General features: G+C 43.9%; 1 pseudogene; it reads right to left on the minus strand.

Annotated features, from left to right (window-relative positions):
• Positions 1 to 13595: 13595 nt before the first annotated feature.
• LOC116906138 lies at positions 13596 to 13941 on the minus strand (annotated as a pseudogene).
• Between the last annotated feature and the right edge of the window lie 5739 nt (positions 13942 to 19680).

Here is a 19680-nt window from a genome sequence, read left to right on the forward strand (position 1 = left end):
GTAGCTGTCTTCAGACACCAGAGGAGAACATCAGATCCCATCTCAGATGGATGTGAGCCACCATGTGGTTGCTGGGATTTGAACTCAGGACCTCTGGAAGAGCAGTCTTATTCTCTGAGTCATCTCTCCAGCCCATCTTTAAAGAGTTTTAGATTTTTTTATTTCTAATTGTGTGTGTGTGTGTGTGTGTGTGTGTGTCTGTGTGTGTGTGTGTGTGTGTGTGTGTGTGTGTGTGTGTGTGTGTGTGTGTCTGTCTGTGTGTCTGTCTGTGTGTGTGTGTGTGTCTGTCTGTCTGTGTGTCGGTATGTCTCTCTGTGTGGGTTTGTCTGTCTGTGTGTCGGTCTGTGTGTGTCTGTCGGTGTGTGTGTGTCTGTGTGTCGCTGTGTGTGTGTGTGTGTGTGTGTGTGTGTGTCTGTGTGTGTGTGTCTGTGTGTGTGTGTCTGTGTGTGTGTGTGTCTGTGTGTGTGTGTGTCTGTGTGTGTGTGTGTGTGTGTGTGTGTGTGTGTGTGTGTGTGTGTGTGTGTGTGTGTGTGTGGTACATGCATGTGTGGTGTCCTTGGAGACCAGGAGACTCAGGTCCCTTGGAGTGTGCTGGAGTTACAGGGACTGTGTGTTGAGCCCTCTGGTGTGACGTGTCTGTGTGTCTGTGATGAAACCCAGATCCTCCGGAAGAGCAGCGCCTGCCATTATTGCTGAGCCATCTGTCCAGCCCCACACGCACAGCCTTTGACTCAATAACTGTTTCAAACAACTTAAAAGGCCATCTGATTGTGGCCTACGAAATGAGCATGTGGCATTATCTGCCATGATAAAAACTACATAAACAGTTATGCTTTACTCACAGTGACCGGCACTATAGGAACGTGTGCTTTGTATGTGTGCCAAATGTTTAGCATCAATTGAGGAAAAGCAAATGTTGTAAAAAATGTTGAAAAGCATTGGTTGTATGTCACATGCTCGTCAGTATACTAGGATCCTTCTGGAAGGCATGATAAGTAAAACCCTGGTAATGCGGTTACCTGTTTCCTCCAAGAATCTGGTTGACTGACAATTGGGCTTAGAAGGGAGATTTTGCTTTTTTAACCTATGCCTTCTGACTCATGGGCTTGAATCTGCCCTGATACATTTTTTTTTTTTTTTTTTTTTTTCGGAGCTGGGGACCGAAAACCCAGGGCCTTGCTCGTCAGATATACTAGGATTTCTTAAAAGGCAAGTTACCTGTTTCTACCACTGAGCTAAATGCCCCAACCCCGTGAAGTACATTTTTTAAAGAAAGAAAAGAGGGATGGTGCAGGGGAGGGGGAATGTATAGCTCAGTGATAGACTCCTACTGAGAATGTGTCAGGCCCTTGGTCTGATTCCCAGCCTTTCAAAATAAAAGAATAGAGAATCTGACTGCTGCTGAGTGGATCTGCATCCTTCCAGGTTACTCACCCAGAATTCTAGTCTTTAAGATCTAGGAACTGGATGGCTTACTCCTCTTCCACATCTTTCCCATTTTCCTCTTCCTCTTCTTTCTTTTCTACATCTTCCTCTTCCTCCTCTTTACCTCCTCTTCCTCCTCTTTAGATTTTATTTCCAAAGCTGGAAAGATGGCTCATGAGTTAAGAGCAAGGCTGGAGGGATGGCTCAGTGGTTAAGAGCACCAACTGCTCTTCCAGAGGTCCTGAGTTCAAATCCCAGCAACCACATGGTGGCTCACAACTATCTGTAATGGGATCCGATGCCCTCTTCTGGTGTGTCTGACAGTTACAGTGTACTTACATATAAATAAATAAATCTTAAAAAAAAAAAAAAAAAAAGAGTTAAGAGCACTGGCTGCTCTGTCAGAGCTTTGATTCCTAGCACCCACATGGAGGCTCGCAACCTTCTGTAACTCCAGCTCCAAGGCATTTGAAGCCCTCTCTTGCCTGTGTGGGCACCACACACATAATGGTGCACAGATACGCATGCAGGCAAAGCGCCCATGCACATTGAAAAAAAATGATTTGTAAAAATTTAAAAGGGATTTCATTTTTGTTTTCATGTGTGTTCACAAAGGACAAGAAGAGGGCTCAGATCCCCTCAAACTGGAATTTCAGGTGTCTCTTGCAGGGCTGGGGATTGAACCCTGGGCTTCCAATTGAGCTACATCTGTAGTCTCTGCTTCATTTTATCAATAACCAAGAGTTTGCTGACCGTTTAGTTCAGGAGTGCAGTGGAGTGAGGAGCTGGACTTCCGCTGCTGTTGTCGTTGTTTGGTCGGTCGGTTTTTGCCTTTGTAAAACCCTGGCTACTGGTAAGCTAATGTTGGCGCCCGGAAGACGACTGTGAAGCACTGATGCGTGGGGGCTGGGCATACGAGTCAAGAAAGCACAAATAATGAAAATGCCCTCCGTCCCTCTGCACAGTCTTCTGGGACTGAATGCAGGGAGCTAGAGTCAGTGGGGAGACTAAGGCAATGCCATCTTGTCCTGATTCCAATGTCGTGTCTGCTTAGAAACGTCTCAGCCTGTAACACCAGCCAACCATCGCAAAGCCTTCACACCCCACCAAGGCCACACTTCTGGGCTATCCATGAACCCTGACTGTGGTCTAGATGGATTAATCAAAAATATTTAATGTTTATACAAACTAAACATAAACTGGAATAGCCGAAAGGAGTACAAATGGAAATTGTCATATTGTGCCTGAATAATCACTGTGTTCTGTCTAAACAAATGTTGTAAGCTTACTCTGACCCTCCTCTAACCTTGATGCAATCACGATTTTTGTGGGTTTTGCCTTTGAGACTGAGGTATTACCTTAATCTTGGTTGCCAGTCAAAATTAAAGGACTGTTATACTTTTTAAAACAGATTTATTTATTTATTATATATAAGTACAGTTTAGCTGCCTTCAGACACCAGAAGAGGGCATTAGATCCCATTACAGATGGCTGTGAACCACCATGTGGTGGCTGGGATTTGAACTCAGGGCCTGTGGAAGAGCAGTCAGTGCTCTTAACCAGTGAGCCATCTCTCCAGCCCTATTATACTTTTAAAACAAGTTTATGTGTATTAGTGTTTTACCTGCATGTATACATATGTACCACATGCATGCCTGATGAATGCAGAGGTCACAAAGGGGTGTTTGACCCCCTAGACCTGGAATTACAGAAGGTTGTGAGCCACCCTATTGGTGCTAGGAATTGCACCCAGGTCCTCAACAAAAGCAACAAATGTTTGAAATCACTGATTAATCTCCCTAGATACTTAGGGCTCATTTTGAAAGAATTATTTATCTATATTTTATGTGCATTGGTGTATTGGTGCTTTGCTCTCTCTCTCTCTCTCTCTCTCTCTATATATATATATATATATATATATATATATATATATATATATATATATAATTTGTGCAAAGGCATCAGATCCCCAGGAGCTGGAACTGCCATGTGGTTGCTGGGGATTGAACCCTGGACCTTTGGGAGAGCAGCCAGTACTCTTAACTGCCAAGCCATCTCTCCAGCCCCAGGGCTCAGGGCTCTTATGCTCCTAATGGGCTTCATCAGCGTGATTGTATATTTCTCAAACGGATTGTTTCACTAGGTTGAGGGTGAAATACGATAAGGTTTTGATGTGGTTCAATGTGATGGTGGGGCCATGAAAGAAGGGACACAGAAAGAAGAAAAAGATTGTAGCATGTGAAATCTAGCCACAATACTCTCGTTTAATACAACTGTGTTCATACTAATGTATCCACATTTTTCTTTATTGACAGGTTATAACATTTTTCTTTATTGACAGGTTATAACATGAAGGTTGAGGCCAGACTACAGGATGTTTCCCCATAACAGCACTGAGCTAGTTTTTAATTTTTTAAAGTTTACTTTATTTTATGTGCATGGGCATTTTGCCTGCAAGTACATTGGTACACTGCCTGCATGCAGTACCTGTGGAGGCCTACAGAGGGCAGCAGACTTCCAGAAGTCGATTTACAGACTGTAAAGCTGCTCTGTGGGTGCTGGGAATCAAACCTGGGTCCTTTGAAAAACCAGCTAGAGCTCTAAGTATCTGGGCCATCTCTCCAGCCTATGGGTTATTTGTTTTAATAAAAACAATACCTTAAAATTTTGTGAGTCATTTTGTAGTATTCACCATGAAGGGTTATAAACAGATAGCCTGGAATGGCTTATAATTCACTATGTAGACCTGGCTGGCCTCATAGAGACTTGCCTGCCTCTGCTTCCTGAGTGCTGGGATTAAAAGCTTGAACCACTCCACAACTGGTTATTTTGGAGTATTTTTAAAAATGTGATTAAAGTCAGACTAAATTGTTTGGGTAAAACAGAGAGGTCACTGGCATGTAGTACACTTAAATTCTGCCAGTGTGGATACGTTATGCAATTTCCTTTTATTAAAAATGCTTCACACCTCAGTTGGCACTGGCTGTTCCAGGCCTGGCAAGTGGCTCTCGGCTGTATGCAGTATTACAGATAGTATTTGGGGAACAGAAACAAAACAATAGGAATGGTTCCTTCGAGGTAATGGTAGTCTTTAGCAATGAAGAGATGATGCTTATCAAAGCTAAGTACAATTGAAATCTTCCCATGGCTCTCTGGTCTTATTATTGAAAGCGATATGTCCCCATTAAACAATTCAAGCATACTGACATTTAGAACCCAAATTGTTGAACCTCCAGGAAATTTTTCCAAATGAATACTTACATTGAATTTTTTTATTATTAGATTAATTCATTTTATGTGTGAGTTTTTTGCCTTCAGGTACAGCTGTGCGTCACATTCATACCCGGTGGTTTCAGAGGTCAGACAAAGGCATTGGGTCCCTTGGAAATGGAGCTACAGATGTTGTAAGCTTCCATGTGAGTACTGGGAATCAATCCTGAATCCTCTGAAAGAGCAGCCAGTGCTCTAAACCACTGAGCAGTCCTACGAATAAATAAATAAACAAACAAATATTTTAAAAAATTATTATTATGAGATAGGGTCTCAACGCATAGCACAATGTCGATTCAGACTTGTGACCCTTCTGCCTTTGCCTCCCAAGTTCTCAGATTACCACTACGCCTAACTCTATACCATTTTGAGACAGTTTTTCATCTGAGGTAGACATGGACATCAAGAATTAAACTGAATACAAAGCCAGACCGTCAGGGCCAATGAGGGCCAGTGAGATGGCTCATCAGGTAAAGATGTTTGCTGCCAAGCTTGTTGACTCGAGCTCAATCCCTGGTACTCAGAAGGTAGAAAGAAAGAATTGAGTCCTGCTAGTTGACCTCCGATCTACACACATATAAAATTACAGAATAAATTAATTAAAATAAAACCGGACCTTCGAATAGCATTATATAGGAGATGTTAAACCAAGAAGTTAAATGAAATAGTAAATTATTAATAGGTTTTAGTGAGAGAAAAATATTTGAAAATCACAAATAGGGGGTTGGAGAGATGGCTCAGTGGTTAAGAGCACTGTCTGCTTGTCTTCCAGGGGTCCTGAGTTCAATTTCCAGCAACCACATGGTGGCTCACAACCATCTGTAATGGGATCCAATGCCCTCTTCTGGTCTGTCTGGAGACAGCTACAGTGTACTCATATACATAAAGTAAATTTTAAAAACATCACAAATAAAGTAATTAGAAGCCATCTTCCCTGCTAGCTATAGGGATGGGCCACATAGGAGCCATAGCCCTTCACAGGTCAAGCCTCCCCAACAAAGATACTAGTCAGGCATGGCAGCTTATGCGTCTTATCCCAGCATCTGAAAGGCAGAGGCAGGAGGATGACAAGATCAAGGGTAGCCCTGCTATAAGGAAGAAAAAAGATAATTCCAGAAAGATGAACGTTTTGATAGACATGACTATTTTGTTGTGTTGTGAAGGTTTTGCTTGTTGAAACAGGGTTTCATTATGTAGCCCTGGCTTAAAACCTTACTTTGAAGGGCTAAAGGGATGGCTCAATGATTGAGAGTACTGACTGCTCTTCCAAAGGTCCTGAGTTCAAATCCTAGCAACCACATGGAGGTTCACAACCATCTGTAATGGGATCTGATGCCCTCTTCTGGTGTGTCTGAAGACAACTATAATGTGCTCATATAAATAGAATAAATCTTTAAGAAAGAAAGGCAAGAAGGAAGGATGAAACAAAGACAGAAGGAAGAAAAAGAAAAAGAAAAGGAAAAGAGAAAAGGAAGAAAAGAAAACAAAAGAAGCCAATAGTTACAAAAAGAGGCAGGGCCAACTCTTAGAAGTGATCAGGGTCACCCTGAAAAGGACTGGAGAACACCGAAGAGGACTTTTTGTGTTCTTTGAAGTCTGCCCAGTTGTAATTTTTGTCTTAAGAAAGAAAAAGATTTTTTTGTCTTGTTTTTTAATATACTGCAGGCATGGTAGGGGACAAAAGAACCACTCACATGTGGTGGCGGGTCTCAGGGTGGGGCTAGCTTGTCTGTCAGGGCGAGCCACTTTACATGCAGGTTGCATCTCTGCGAGTGTAATTCTTGCGGTGTGAATGAGGCAATCCTGGTCGCTTGCTGCTTGCTTCTGGGCAGATGAGCCACTGTGCTTGCGATGTCACACCACGCAATTCCCACCGTGTAACTGAAGACAACTCTGTGGACTTGGGCTGAGGCTGATTTGGTAGCTCTTTCTGCCCCAAGACCTGAATGAAACGTCATGCTTACACCGGAACTCCTTCCGGTCTGTTCTCCATCCTGGCCCTCCCACGCCCTTCCCTGCTAATGGAGCCACAAGCCCAACCTTGGGAAGTTGTCCGCAGCCTCTTTGGTTAACTTCTTCAAGCTGAGTAGGGGCGCGCTCCCAATATCTATCTTTTATTACTCTGGCAGGGGTTCTGGTAGGAGGGGGGGTTCCCTGAAAAGAGAGCCAGACTTAGGATTTAGTAGCGGATCTATGTCTTCTGGTGCGGTGATCTTAAGGGAAGTGGAACGTCTGGTGGAAGGGACTAAAAGCTTTGTCAAACATGATCTAGAAAATGGAACTCTTGGACGCAATCTGATGTCCCAGAGAAAGCCTCAGATGAACAAGATGAACCCAGTCAGCCTCGGGCAAGCCAACCAGACCAGAAGGGAAGAAAACAGAATGCATTTTCCACCTGGAAGCTCGGTGCGTGCTGGGGAAAGAACTCGCAGAAGGAAAAGTCTTCTCTCTTCCAGGCTGAGCGACAGAGCCAGCTTGTCCCAGGTCTTCAGGTTATACCAAAGCGGTGCCTCAGACAGAGACCCTCCCTGCAAGGAAAGGCTCTTTCCCCTGACATGTCTGTTAATGAGGCAGAGTCCCTCTCGGCTCAGGAATATAAGAGTTGTCTGGGAAACCAGGAAGGTCTTTGGATTTCACAGAGGAATTGTTCCAGCCAGAAATGGAGTCCCCAGAGATTCGATGCAGTTCTCCAAGGTCCTGGATATAGAGAGAATATTCCTAGAGAAGGCAGCTCGAGCGGGAACAGAGAGCCCTCTGGCAACCCCACGGAGTGGCCCTGGCTAGAATCCCTCAGACATGCCCTTGCCTGTGCAGTAAACCTGCAAGGATCCTGGGGAGTGAGGAAGAGGAGGGTAGAAATTGCCTCTTCCCATGCAGGCTAGTGTGGGAGGAGGTAGTCAGGTGGGTGGAAGGAGTCAACTTCTAGAACAGAGTAGGAAGAGCCTAAGTTTGTTAAGAGAGTGCTGGGTGTGGAAGTGGCAGCCTGCCCTGGGCCATTTCTTCAGGATACACTGTCTGGCCCTCACCTCAGCAAGTGCTAAGCCCAACACAACCCCTACAACCTCACAATTCTCTATTTGTACGGTCATGCTCAAATGTAACTCCTAGATTTCCTAACATGCATGATGACAGACACATGAGTCACGGTGAGCTCTAGCAGAATTCCTGGTGCAGTAGGTAACAAATATATAAATATCTATTAAGTGAACAAAGGTTGGATGGATGAAGTAGAGAGATACATATTGTACTGGGATAGAAAGGTTTCATATCGGACATATGTTATGACTGTGTGTACATTCAGCTATGTATAGGAAACCAACTTTTTTTTTAATTTGACAAAATGTGGTTTGGAATTATCTAGATTGTAGAATTAGATGCTGGCGATGATTACACAATAATGTGAACGCCACAAACTGAAATGGATGAATCCAAAAGCTGACTAATGAGTCAGGCATGAGAACCCACACTTGTAATCTCATATCCTCAGAAGGCTAAGGATCAGGAGGATCACAATCTGAAGCCAGATTGTTTATAAAGTGGGTTTTAGGCCAACCTGAGCTACGTAGCAAGAACTCGCCTCTAGTCCTAACCCCACCCGACTCAGACAAATCTGAGTAAAAGTCATCTTGAAATCTAAGAATACCCATAGTACAGTTTGCAAATAGGTACTAGGTGTATTAACACTCTTTACAAAGCCAGAGTGCCTGAAGCTTTTGCAATCAGACAAATCAATTAGGCCAGATTAAAAAAGTCTGGAAAGCCAGGCAGGTGGTGGTGCACGCCTTTAATCCCAGCACTTGCGAGGCAAAGGCAGGTGGCTCTCTGTGAGTTTGGAGCCGGCCTGGTGAACATAGTGAGTTCAGGACAGCCAGGGCTGGGCAGATAAACCCTGTCTTGAAAAAGCAAAATAAAACTGCAAGCCTGGGAATGTGAGTCCATGATAGAGGTGACGTTTCACATCAGAGAGAAAGCGGAGTGTACATAGGCAGTTTTGGGTGAAATGGGATAGTCAGAAAAGGCTGAGGGGCTGGGAGAGGGATGGACGGATGGGCAGGTCTTCCAGAGGACCCAGCTTCTATTCCTAGCACCCACATAGCAGCTCACAGTGGTCAGTAACTCTAGTCCTGGGGACTAGTCAGGTCCACTTCTGACTTCCTCAGACATCAGTGGTCTACACATGTACGTGCAGGCAAAACACACACGAAAAATAAATAGTTCTAAAAAGATTATTTTTAGAAGATCATTGTTTGAAGAAAAGCTGAATTTGAATTGTCTGCTTCTTTCAAAAAGTGTGTGTGTGTGTGTGTGTGCGCGCGCGCAAACTGCTTGCCTAACATACTCAAAACCCTGGATAAGTCTCCACTGACACATATACCAGGCATGGAGGTGAATGTCTATGACCCCAGCACTTGAGGTGTGGAGGCACGAGGAGGCAAAATTCAAGGTCATTCTCCAGGACTCGGTGTGTTTGAGGCCACCCTGGGCTGTAAGAGACCTTATCTCAAAAGAGGGTGGGAAACCAGTGAGTTCCCTCCCGGCAACCCTCAATTCCTCTTCACAGACGCCTCCCATGGGCCAGTCTTTCAGATAGCTGTCCAGAAATGCTCTATGGTATTTCTATGCACACACATACAAATTATAGAATGAACAACGAATACTTACAGAGATGTGGAGATACACAGCAGGTTGGAGAACAAAGTGGGGTGGTTTTCCCCTTTGGTTTTTCTTAGAAATACGTTTGGAACTAATTTCATGGAGGTTTATATGTATCTGTTTTCCTGTTTGTTGCTATTGACTGTATATAAGAGTCCTTTAGCCTGTTGTGGTAACACATACCTATAATCCCAGCAATTGGGAGGGGTCGAGACCAACCTTGGTTACATACAAAGTTCAAAAATAGGCTGGACTACGTCAGACTTTAAAAAAAAAAAACAAAAAAAAAAAAAAAAAAAAAAAAAGGAAAGGGGAACACAGGGCGCGGGAACAAAAATGGAAAAAAAAAATAGCTCTGGCTACATAGTGAGATTTGGTTTAAAAAAAAAAAAAAAAAGACTGGAGATGTAGCTCAGTAGGTAGAGCCTTAACATGCCCAAGGCCCTGGGTTTACTTCCTAATACTCCGCAAACTGGTCACGAAGGCACACAGCTGTAACCCCAGCACAAGGCCATCCCCCAGTGACTGTTAGCTAATCGGAGATACATAAAACACTGTCTTAACACCAGAACAAGGAAAATAGTCCTTTAGAATAATATCATATAATATATGTCATATAGAAAGGGACAGTAAAATGAAGAAGCTAGACAAAGTAATCGTAAGAAAGAAATGAATGGGGCAGGCAGCTAGGTCAGGCAGCGAAGGGCCTGCCACGCAGGTCTGAGGGTCTGAGTTTGAATCCAGCACTCACGTAAAACTGGGCATGGCAGCACCCCCGTAACCCTGGCACACGCAGACGGAAACAGTGACTACCTGAAGTTCAGCAGCCAGCCAGCCTCGCCAAGCAGTGAGTGCCTGGTTCAGAGAGAGACCCCACCCCCCCCCCCACCCCCACCCCCACCCCGGCTCAAAAACTGAGGTAGAAAAGTGGCAAGACAGACCTAAGGTCGACCTCTGGTCTCCATGTGCACTCGTGTGCATGTACATAATCATAGAATTTCTGAAGTAAATTTTTAAAAAATTAATATAAACATAGACATGCAGAGCAAATCAAAGGTTAACGTTTTGGCGATAAAGTAGTTTTTAGCCTGAGGCATTTTTATTTAAAGTTAAAAGAAATGAGAGAGTTTTTAATTCTTTAATACAACCAGTGTTGGTGGTGGGTAAGGAAAGCAGGTTTGTCTCCATGCCATCGTCGCTGTTTTCTGAAACAGGGTCTTACTCTACCTCAGGGTGGCCTGGAAGCCACGCTATAGCCCAAACAGCCTCAGACTTATAGGCCTCTTGCCTCAGGCATCTCGAGTGCTGGGCTTGCAAGGATGCCATGATACTTGGCTTTCAGAAGTTTGTTCTTTGAGAAAAGTAACCACGGCTCTCCTCCACTTGCACGCACTGCTGACATTTCAAAGTGAAAATGTTCTTTTTGTTCTGTCAAGGACACCGAGGCTGAGAGTTTTAGTCTAGAAATACCATCTATAGAAAAGAATGGAATCTTTTTTAAGGCTTGCCAGCATCTCTCGAAAGAGTTTCTATTAAGTTTCTCTTATTGGAGAAATACTTATTTGTTGAGACCTTGGAGCTGGTAGTAATGTCGCATGTCTTCAGTCCCAGAGCTCAATAGCAGATGCAGGTGGATCTCTGAGTGCAAGGCTAGCCTTGTCTACAGACCAAATTCCAAGACAGCCAGGGCTACAGAGAGAAACTCTGTCTCAAAAAACCAAAATGTTGATGATGATGATGATGAGGATGAGGATGATGATGATGATGATGATGATGATGATGATGACGATATCTTGGTGTGGTGGTGGTTTGAATATGCTTGGCCCGTGGAAAGTGCTACTATTAGGAGGTGTGGTCATTGTGCAGGCTTTGAGGACTCCTAGTGCTCAAGCTCCCCCCAGTATGGAGACAGTCTTCTCCAGGCTGCCCTCAGATCAAGATGTAGATCTCTCAGCTCCTTCTCCAGCACTGTGTCTGCCTGGATGCTGCCATGCTTCCTGCTATGACAATAATGGACTAAATAACTGAACTATGAGCCCAGCCCCAATTAAATATTATCCTTTATAAAAGTTGCCTTGGTCATGATGTCTCCTCACAGCAATAAAAGCCTAACTAAGACACTTCTGGTTAATGTGCCAACCACACGCCGGACAGTCCTTGCAACGGGAAGGTGCCATCACAGCATGGCCCACGCTTTCTGAGCAGGAAGAACTGGATGCCCGGCAGCAAAGATTAATTCCCAAGCTTGAAAGAATACTTTGGGCTGTTAGCACTTGACCTCGGAGTTAATAATTAACAAGTCATCCTCCTGTTATTAACTTATTTCAAACCTGGATGAACGGCCCTCACCTCTGCTCAGCCCTTGAGCCTGTGAGATTTGGTTGGCGTCTTCAACTCAGCAGCAGACAGAAGTCTGATTTTACACTGTTAGTTTACTAATTAGTGTGCCTTCATTCTGTAACAGAAATAAATATCCTGACTTAGGCCCCAAAACTTTCCCAAAGTCAAATATTTCAAGTCCAATAATTAAAATAAACTTGATTGTACATTTTTTTGAGAGGGCTCTCAGAAGGTAGGGGACAGTACATAGGCCTCACACATGGAAGTCAAAGGACAACTTTAGAGCCAGCTCTCTCCTTCCACCAGTATGTGAGTTCCACAAGCAACACTCAGGCCGCTGCCCTTGCACCTATACCACAATGGGTCATCTCGACAGCCCCAGGTTCACGTTTTTTTCATTAAAAAATTTAAAAGAGGGACTGGAGAGATGGCTCAGTGGTTAAGAGACTGCTCTTTCTGAGGTCCTGAGTTCAAATCCCAGCACCCACATGGTGGCTCACAACCATCTATAATGAGATTCGATGCTCTCTTCTGGTGTGTCTGAAGACAGCTACAGTGTATTCATATATAATAAATAAATCTTTAAAGTCACATACTGATTAAAAAAATAAAAAAAATTTTTCTTTTTTTTTTTTTTCGGAGCTGGGGACCGAACTCAGGGCCTTGACCATGCTAGGCAAGCGCTCTACCACTGAGCTAAATCCCCAACCCCCCCAAAAATTTTTAAAAGATATTTTATTTCATTTATGATTGCTTGTTTTGAGACAGGTCCTCTCTACTGCATATATAGCTTACTATATATATAGCTCTGACTGATCTGGAACTCACTATGTAAACCAAGTTGGTCTCTAATGCACAGAGACTCACCTGCCCCTGCCTCCCACGTGCTGGGATGAAAAGCATCTGCCACCATTGTCCAGCATGGTTGGCTTCGAGCATCTGCCTCTGTGAGCATCTGCCTCTGTATTTGTCAGGCTCTGGCAGAGCCTCTCAGAAGACAGCTATATCAGGCCCCTGGCAGTCTGTACTTCTTGGCATCTGCAATACTGTCTGGGTTTGGTGTCTGCATATGGGATGGGTCCCCAGGTGGGGCAGTCTCTGGATGGCCTATCCTTTAGTCTCTGCTCCACACTTTGTCTCCATATTTCCTCCTGTGAGTACTTTTATTTCCCCTTCTATGACAGGACTAAAGCATCCACACTTTGGTCTTCCTTCTTCATGAGCTTCATGTAGTCTGTGAATTGTATCTTGGGTATTGGGAGCTTTTGGGCTAATATCCACTTATCAATGAGTGCACACCATGTGTGTTCTTATGCTCATACCTAAACCACACAAAGACCCAACAAACAAAGAGAACTTCAGACCAAATTTCACTTATGAATATCAATGCAAAAATACTCAATAAAATTCTCTCAAACAGAATCCAAGATCATCCATCATGATCAAGCAGGCTTCCTCTCAGGGTTGCAGGGATGGTTCCGTATACGGAAATCCATCAACATAATGCACTATGTAAGTAAACTCAAGAAAAAAACCACAAGATCATCTCATTAGATGCTCAGAAAGCATTTGACAAAATTCAACACCCCTTCCTGATAAAAGTCCTGGAAAGAACAGGAATTCAAGGCCCATACCTAAACACAGTAAAAGCCATATACAGCAAACCAGTAGCCAACATCAAACTAAATGGAGAGAAACTTGAAGCAACCCCACTAAAATCAGGGACTAGACAAGGCTGCCCACTCTCTCCCTATCTCCTTTTTTGTTGTTGTTGAAGGTTTCAAAGGCAATTTCTTTCTTTACTTTTTTCTTCAATCTGCCATACTTTAATGAGTACCTGATTCTTTGACTTGGTATTCATGTATTGTTTTGAAACAATTCCTTGATTATTGTACCAGCTGGCATGACTAGTGGTCTCTCCATTCCTTTAGGGTGACTCTGCCAAGGGGGACAGGTTCCATTCTATTCCAGTTTGTGTGGCTGTATATGTCCATGTAGAAATATAGAAGATGCCTCCACCTGCTAACATAGCATTTCCATATTTGTCCTGGAAATTAGGTGTCCTCTTCTGATGCTTCTGCCTTGTCACCACTTGCTGAATGCTTCAGACTTGGAGAAAGCTTAGTGTATTTTTGGCCAAGGGCAACATCTCGGAGACGAAGATGGAACTGTGGTGACTACAGCTGCTGCCTTGGTACAAATTTACCCCAGCTACCCTTGGAAGCTCTGAAAGAACAGCTGGTGCTTTTAACCACTGAGCCATCTCTCTAGCCCCCTCCCCCTTATACCTCTTTTTTAAAAGAAATGGTTATTCATGATCTTTAACTAAGCCTGGCCTAACCCAGGCTTCCTAGGGATCAAATGGCTTTGGGCTCTCAAATGTCTACTCTGAAAGAAAGGAGGGAGGGAGGGAGATCCTGCTGCTGCTTTCTTTATAGCAGGGACAACAAAAGTGATTTATCACAAAGGCTTACCAAGATTCACTTCTCTCTCTCATCAGTGTAGATTAAATTTAACTATATCTTCAAAAGCCTAATAAACCCGTACAGTCTCACCTTCTTCCTTTGGTTCCTTTTGGTTTTTCTGAGATAGACAGGGTTTCTCTGGGTAGCCCGACTATCCTGGAACTTGTTATGTACACTAGGCTGGCCTCAAATTCAGAAATACATCTGCCTCTGCTTCCAAGTGCTGGGATTGAAGGCGTGCACCACCACTACCCACCCCTGTCTTACCTTCTTAAAAGCTATTAAAAAGGTGTCTGTTGGGTGTATGTCATAGTACACGGAATGCTTTGAATCCACCACTAACAGAAATTATCTCTGAAGCAGATATTTTAGCACAGTGCTTCTCAACCTTCCTAATGTTGTGACCCTTTAATGCAGCTACTTATGCTGTGGTGACCCCCCCAACCATAAAATTGTTTCCATTGCTACGCTGTAACTGCAATTCTGCTGTTATGAATTAAATGTGAATATCTGATAGGTAGGCTTTCTGATAAACGACCCCTGTCAAAGGGTCATTCAGGTTTCAAAGGGGTCCTGACTTTAAGAACTACTGTTTTAGAGGAACAAGAACGAAAAGGGCATCCTACAAAAATCTTAGTGAGAATGCAGTGTGGTGGTTCCAGTAAGAGTGGCCTGCATAGGCTCATGTGTTTGAATGCATAGGGAGTGGCTGGCACTATTTGAAATGATTATCAGATGTAGCCTTGTTGGGCTAGGTGTGGCTTTGTTGGACAGTGTGTCACTGGGTGTGAGCTTTGAGGTTTTGAAAGCCAATGCCAGGACCAATGTTTTGCTTTCCCTGTTGCCTTTGGATCCACTGTAGAATCCTCAACTCCTCCAGTTCCATGTCTGCCTGTGTGCCACCATTTTCCCACCCTGCTGATAATGGACTAAACCTCTGAAACTGTAAGCCAGCCCCAATGAAATGTTTTCCTTTTTAAGAGTTGTGATCATGGTGTCTCTTCACAGCAATAGAACACTATGGCATACAGTTTGCACAAAAGTAACCTACGTTGAGTTGTAAGATTCCTTTAATTAACAAAGACTTGTATTGGCTATATAGGTTTTGATAGGGGTTTTCATTTAAAGATTTATTTATTATATATGAGTACACTGTAGCTGTCTTCAGACATACCAGAAGAGGGCACCAGATCCCATTACAGATGGTTGTGAGCCACCATGTGGTTGCTGGGAATTGAACTCATGACCTCTGGAAGAGCAGGTCAGTGCTCTTAACCACTGAGCCATCTCTCTAGCCTGGAGTCAAATTTCTTGCTTCACCTGTTTGAAAAGAAAACCCTGGGCTGGAATGATGACCTGGGTTCCATTCCTATACCTGCATGCTGGCTACAACCATCTGTAACTCCAGTTCCTAGGCATCTGACGCACTCTCTCTTCCGGCCTCTTCAGGCACCAAGCACATATAACGCATATATATGCATGCAGGCAAAACACTCAAACATTTATACATATAAAATAAAAATATGTATAAAATTTTGGCTGGGCATGATAATACATGATTTTAATCTCAGCACTTGGAGGCAAAGGCAGACAGATTTCTGTAAGTTTGAGGCTAGCCTGATCTACAGAGTGAGTTCCAAGACAGCCAGGGCTAGACAGTGAGACCCTGTCTCAAGAACATCCAAAAGGAAAGAAAAATGATAAAAGAAAAAAGAAAAGGAGAGGACATAAAACTTTGCTCATTTAATGCATTTAGAAAACAATATATAAAAATCTCTTTGTAGCTGCTCTGTGATATTTTTGTGATTTATGTTTATCTGCTGTGTATAAGCATTGTTGTCTGTCTGTCAAAGCATCGTGTACATGCCTGGTGCCTGCAAGAACGAGAGAAGGCCTTGGATTCCCTAGATCTGGACTTTACCGAGGGTTATGAGTCAGCATGTGGGCGAGGCTTTCAGTTTGATTTCCAGTACCACAGAGCTAAGGCCAGATGGTGTAGAAACGGACGTTTATAACCCCGTCACAGCAGAAACAAGACTCAGAAGTTCAAGGTTATCTGCAGCTGCGTAGGGAGAAAGTAAATTAATAACAACTGGTGATTTAAACTGCTACAGTGTTGTTTTGTCAAACACCTAGAAAACTTGGTGAACTGCCTTATGCCAGCAAACATAAGATGAAAGGTATGTTCAAGGAAGGTTGGTTCAGTGTATGAAGATACTTTGGGACACACACACACACACACACACACACACACACACACACACGTGTGAGGTGTGCACATGTGGGAGGGAGAGGTCAATGTACTTCACGTGTCATTCACCTTGTTTTCTGAGATTGGGTCTCTGCCTTGGAGGAACTAAGGCAAGTAGGCCAGGGTAGCCGACTGTCAAGTCACGGGGATCTATCTGCTGGTCTCTGCCTTCTCACTGACAGATTACTCATTATGTCACAATATGCATTTTTTTTGCGTGGACTTAGGGGCTCTAACCTAGGCAGGTCCTTGTGCATTCATTGAAAGCACTATACCAACCAAGCTATTTCTCTAGCTCAAAACACACACCTATTGTGTAGTTATTACAACGGGCTGTTTTGGAGCTAAAGATACGGCTCAGTGGAAAAAAGCGTACCTACTCTGCAAGCATGGAGACCTGGATTCGAATTCCCAGCACCTAAGTAAGAAGCTAAGCATGGCCACCAGTGCCTCTAACTCCAGCACTGTAGGTAGAGATGAGGGGTTGCTGAGAGCTCACCGGTCAGACTCTGTCTCAAGGCAGTAAAGCAGGGAGTCTCCAGAAGTCCAGACGAACCAGATGTGTGGCTGGTTTTTATTTCAACGCTTGCAGGAAGTCCTGTGGTCTTTTACGTGTAGCATCATAAAAAATAAACTTTAACTTCCTTCCCAGGGCAAGCCTGCAAACCCTAGAGGAGCCTTTCTTTGCAGAGCACAAGGACTTTTAGAGCTGGAGGCAAAGATCCTTAGCCCTGTGACGAGATTCCTCGTCCTCCTGGGTAGGGTTGTGGGTGTGCCTTTGAGTTTGCTCCGGGACCCTCTAGGAACATTAGGAAGGCAGTGAGTCAGACTTCCCCTTACTCCTCTGGGTTCCTCTTCCAAACAACTGCAGTAGCAGCAGTCATAGCGTGTCACCAAAACCCAAGATTGATACAAAAAAATTATCTTAGCAAAGAATACTTGAAATGCGTATTTTTGCTTATTACAGATTAAAAAAACCAAACAGAAAAAGAATTTTGAATGTCTAGCAAATGAGAGTTCTCAATGCCTTCAAATTACAGCTAAACTGGTCTAACTGGATATTTTCTAATCAATATTCTAAGGCACACCCAGTGTGATGTCTTCTGCCCTGCCTATAATCCCAGCCCTTTGGAGACAGAGGCAGATTTGAGTTCAAGATCACCCTGAACTAAATAGGGTGAGTTCCAGGCCAGCGTGGGCTACAGGGGATCATGTATCTATGGATAAATAGGCAGGATATTACACATGGCTACCTGCTAATACTTGAAAGGTCTTATACGCTGCTTTAAGACCCCAAAGATCCCTAAAATGCTTCGTTACTCTACAACTGCCCACCACCTCAAGAAAGTGAAAACGAGTTTTAGGAATCCATGTCACATGTATATTTTCAGCCAGGCCTGGTGGTGCACACCTGTAATCCCAGAACTCAGGAGGCACAGGCAGGAGAATCTCTAAATTCCAGGCCAGCCTGGTCTACAGTACAGCCAGGACTACACAAAGAAAGCCTTTCTTGAAAAATAAGACAAGACAAAAACAAACAACCCCCACCAACAAAGCAAAGAATAAAATGCTAAAAAGCAATTTAAAACTTTTTATCAAATCTTTGAGAATCTGCAGAATGCTACAAATGTCCCCTACTAACATGTGTGTGTCTGCACGCAAATGCATTTACTTATCAAATGACTGCACAATCAATCCATTGAACGCAATATATCCACTGAATGTCTGTTATATCCCAGAGATGGCAGAAATAAATGAACAAGTACCTTTATACCCCATGGAGGTGACATCACAGGAAAGATAATGAATTGTTTATTTTTGGTCCATTTTTTAAATATTAGAATTGAACCCCAGGGCCTTATGCATCCGATCAGACTGGTTTCCCATTGGCTATGTATTCAAGACTCAAGTTCCTTATTCTGCCTCCACTTCCTGGTTGCAGGGATTGCAAGCAGGGGCAGTCACAATTATCTAAGAAATATACTAAATTTAAAAAGTAATTAACCGGGGTTGGGGATTTAGCTCAGCGGTAGAGCGCTTGCCTAGCAAGCGCAAGGCCCTGGGTTCGGTCCCCAGCTCCGAAAAAAAAGAAAAAAAAAAGTAATTAACTAGTTGTGGCTAGAAAGAGGACTCAGTAGCTAAGAGCACTTGCTGTTTTGGCTGAAGACTAGAGTGCGGTTCCCAGCACCCCATAGCAGCTCGCAACCACCTGTAACTCCAATAGGAGACCTGACACCTTCTTCCGGCCTCCTTAGGCACTAGGCACACCCAAGTGCACAGACAAACCACTGGTACACGTTTTAAAAAACGGCAAAGGCTAGGCATGGTGGTACATGCCTTTAATCCCAGCACTCAGGATACAGGAACAGGCAGAGATCACTCTGTGACGTCAGGCCAGCCTGGTCTACATAGTGAGTTCCAAGATAGCCAGGGCTTAGAGACCTTGCCTCAAAGTAAACAAGTAAACAAATGAAGAGGATGCCAAAGCTATACAAGACTTAAAATCGTTTTCTTAAGAAAACTGTAGAGGTACCTTAAGAAAATCAGATTTGCTCTCGTGTTTGTCCCTGGCTATGAGCAGGAGTCAGCTTTCTAAACATCTGTGCAGGATGCAGCAGGACTGAAATGGTGAGGGACACAGCTCTGGTTCTGGCTGTCGCGGGTGTAAGCCACAGCACCACGAAGCTCTGCATAAGACAGGTCACAGGACTCACAGGCCACGTGACGCCGCTCTCAGCTGGACGCTGCTAGATGCAGAATTCTCTATTTGGAGGAGGCAGGAGAAGGCCAACTGAAGGTGAACTACGAGATTAAAATGTTTACTTCCTTAAACATATTTTGAATATCTCTTATTTGTCTTTGAATTTTTCCTCTGCATGTTCCCAGAGTTGTAGAATTCCAGCAGGCTTAAAAGCGGAGCAAAATCAGGCGTGGGGGCGTGGCCTGTGGTTCTCCTGCTTGGGAAGGAGGAGGAGCAGGAGCTCCAGGTCTGCCTGGGATACATGAGACCCTGTCTCAAAATATAATGAATCATAAATTTAAGGGAAAATGTGGCTCTTAAGAATGTGTTCAGTGTACTTCAAAGTGCTGGTTGGTATACATACACCTTTAATCCCAGCACTCAGGAGGGAGAGGCAGGCTGATCTCTGTGAGTTCGTGGCCAGCCTGGATTAGAGTGAGTTCCAGGGCAGCCAGGGCTACACAGAGAAACCCTGTCTCAAACACCTGTCCCCCCACCCCCAAAAAAGCAACAGACATGTACACAACAGGCAAACA

This window comes from Rattus rattus, chromosome 7 (genome assembly GCF_011064425.1).
Source record: "Rattus rattus isolate New Zealand chromosome 7, Rrattus_CSIRO_v1, whole genome shotgun sequence".
Classification (NCBI taxonomy): Eukaryota; Metazoa; Chordata; class Mammalia; order Rodentia; family Muridae; genus Rattus; species Rattus rattus.